The sequence below is a fragment of the Nothoprocta perdicaria genome, unplaced genomic scaffold (genome assembly GCF_003342845.1).
Source record: "Nothoprocta perdicaria isolate Ctin4 unplaced genomic scaffold, notPer1 scaffold_95, whole genome shotgun sequence".
Classification (NCBI taxonomy): domain Eukaryota; kingdom Metazoa; phylum Chordata; class Aves; order Tinamiformes; family Tinamidae; genus Nothoprocta; species Nothoprocta perdicaria.
The window spans coordinates 718,889-722,199 of NW_020456254.1; the positions used below are offsets into that span (position 1 = coordinate 718,889).

Here is a 3,311-nt window from a genome sequence, read left to right on the forward strand (position 1 = left end):
ACAGGATATCTGAGCCTGAAGCACATATTCTCACACTTTATCATTCGGGGCAGACAGCAGCACCCTGAGCTGAGCTGAGCACAGAATATACTTACATATTTCTAATAAGCAAAGAAGTATTATTTTTAGACCAAGATTTTTTATTAAGAATGTTATCAGTAGCTATATTATTAATATATTCAAAGGCTGATATTGATTGTAAGAAAATAATATTGCAAAGTATTGAGCTTTATAGACAAATATTTTGCTCTGATTAATGAATATTTTAGATCAAAAACAGGGATGAGAAGCATATGATCTCTCTGGGATCTTTTAATGCTTTTTGACATTTCTTCATCAAGGAAACTCAAATTTAAGTTATTACAGCAAACATGTTTGCAGGTCCCGTGAACATTTATACCGGGATCAGTAGTGCTTTGATATGGAAATTGTAAGGAATGGTTTGTTTTAAGGAAACTACATAAATTCCATTAAGTTATTTCACCTTTAGAAGGCTAAATGTTTGGAAAATTTCCCGCCATCATCTCAAGAGCAGAAATATAAACTCAGCAGCACTCTAAACTCTTTTCAACGGAAAAACATACAAATGATTTATCTGTTAAATGTGTAATGAAAAAATAAAAAGTAACAGGTTTGACATGATTGTATTAGTTATCATTTTTTGTTTGAGTAGAAACTTCAGTTTTCACATACTCTAATTCTTCTACAAAGAGACGTTGTGAAAAGCAGCGCAATTTAAAGGAGTACATTGGAGTCTAAAAAAAAAATCACAAAAAAAGAGGGCAGTAGCCAAATCCCTATTAAACTTAATGTTCTTGCAAAAATTAAGCCTATTTCAGTTTAAAATATTTTAATATAAAGCCACTTAAAATGAAAGAAGAAGGAATGTGGGCACGTTTAAAGAGTAAAGTAAAAAATACAGGAGGCAGTCCGACGGTGAGAGAAGAAAGCAATCAATACTTGATTACACAAGAAAATAAAATACTGTTGTCATCTTACTTCTCTGTGTAAAATGAGGAGCTGTTCTCTTCTCTGCCCCTGCGTGAGGAGCTAATTCTTCGCAGACACCTGAGGGAGGAAAAGTTGCAAGTCATTTTTACTCATATTCTGAACAGCAACTTTCTCTGAAGAGCACCCCCGTTTTTTTAAAACTAAAAATATAATTTGCTAACTGGAAAAAATATGTGTTTTTTTTTCCCCTCTTAAAGCGTTTCCATCAATGAAAGCATTAAGGGGAAAACACCCAGCAGGTTAAAATGCTTTTGCCTGATAAATCAGAAACATGTTGCAGTGTGAGATAAAGGAAGGCCACGAGTTCAGGCATTTTCCTAGAGTTTGAAACTGGGCAAGAAGAATTAAAAAGCATATATATATGCAAAAATACAGTAGAAAATCTGCCCTCAGCTCCTGTCCTCAAGCGTGTTAAATAACTCAGGGTCCGTCTCTTCTCTTAAATGGAGTGAATATGACTCGTGCAGCCCCAGGTGAGGTGACATTCCTGCAAAATGTTCAAAATAGGAGCAAGTCCTGCTCCTTTTAACTGAAAAGTTCTCCCACTAGGAGCTGCGTGGTCCTGGAGTCTCTAACATAATTATCACACCACAAAAACGGAGAGTTTTTGAGAAACGGCTCCGAGCGAGCGGGGCGAGGGGGCACCCCAGGCCTCGACGCGACGGTCCTGGCCGAGTCGTCCTCATTTTTCCAAACTTGCCACCCTTATTTATCGAAACTGGCTCTTTGAGAACCCATCTAGGCCTATTTTACCTCAAGAAGAACCCAGGGGCGCCGGTAAACGTGCCCAGGCGCCGTCCCTCACCAATGCGGCTCACGTTAGAGCCTCAGTCAGCATCTCCCCGTTCTCAGCACAACCCCATCTCGCTACAGTGCAAATCCATTTTTAATCATAGTGTCTTAAAGCAAGGACTGTCACGGGCTGATTCTTTCAGAAAAGCCACCGATTTTGGCTCTTTCAACCCCTTGTAACGTTCGGTGAGGTCTAGGCGCCCAGATCTTATTGCAGGGCAGGGGACTAAACCGCTAATCTCTCCCCATACATGTAGTTCCCTTGCCTGGTTGCATGGAGAGAAAAATGTGTAAAAATATGTAAGTCCCGAGCACCGTGGCAGCATAAATCCCTGCTTCATAACCAATGCAGAGCCTTTATTTTCCCTCCCCCAGCAGCTGGTACTAAGGTAAACGGTAAATGGCTTAATGGCAGTTTAATATTCTTGCCCATACACATAACAGACATTTTAGTTGCTTTTAATTGATGTAGCTCCTGGCTTTGTTAAACTCTCCAGGAGAGTAGTTCTCACTGAGAACTAGCCTCCTAGAAAGTATCGGTTTGCAAAAGCACAATAGTCCGAGTGATAATTGCACAGAAAGAGGCTTCTAGATTTCTTTGCCATCGAAGAAAAGTGTTTTGTTTCACTCTTCTATAACTCAACATTGGGTGCCGAAATTATATTCCAACTTTCCAAACAGCTACATAAAGGAACACGCGAGCGAAGTCCCTTTTAAGATAAAACCAAGGCTGGGAGATTTTAGCCAAACAACATATTTTGATAGCTGGGAGCGCATAAAGAAAAAGGACATAGTAGAAGTCCTGGTGTTATTTATACAGGAGCTTTCACCACTCATAAAAGATGCGGGATTACATTATTTTCCACTTATAAATCATCTGGCACTAGTCTATACATTAGCACAATCCCGGGCTGGTTTCTGGTTTCTTGCTGGCCTCAATGCTCCTCTCGCACAGCACCGTTTAGCGCGGAAGGAAGCGCCACCGACCTGCCATGGAGCCAGGGGAACCGCGGGTAAAAACACCTAAAACCTGGGAAAAAGCTTCAAGAAAACAAGTTTCACCAGCAGTGAAAAGCAGAGGAGCAGGGAATTGAATCACCAAATACGTCGAGGCGACTGGCAATCTGCCTCCGCGCCTCCCACGCAGCGAGGAAAAAAGAGGTGGCATCCCCGAAAAATAACTTGGTGATTCTTTTAGGCCTGCGAGAAGGGGACCTGGAGGTGAGCGAGGCTCAGCAAGTCCTGCCTGCTGCCGAGCTGAGACTTTTGGCGTGATCAAAGACCACATGACAGAAGAGGCATCGGGGCTTGTTCACCTCAAACGGCTTGATCGCTCTAAAAGACTTCATTGAAGTCGCCCGCGTTTTAGTCAAGCAAGGAACATCCGTGTACAGCAACCACGTGAAAAGGTCTAAGAAGTTTTTTTTTTTTTTTAAAAAAAGAGGACTAAATGTGACTTTTGGGGTTTTTTTTCCTTCTTCATATATGCATGACTTCCATTCATATGG

General features: G+C 41.2%; 1 long non-coding RNA gene across 1 annotated transcript; it reads right to left on the reverse strand.

The window, feature by feature from the left end:
* Positions 1-250: 250 nt before the first annotated feature.
* LOC112959046 lies at positions 251-1,066 on the reverse strand. The gene is made up of 2 exons (XR_003251562.1): positions 1,000-1,066; positions 251-755 (listed from the first exon to the last, which is right to left on the reverse strand). It is a non-coding gene; the product is annotated as an uncharacterized LOC112959046 (long non-coding RNA).
* Between the last annotated feature and the right edge of the window lie 2,245 nt (positions 1,067-3,311).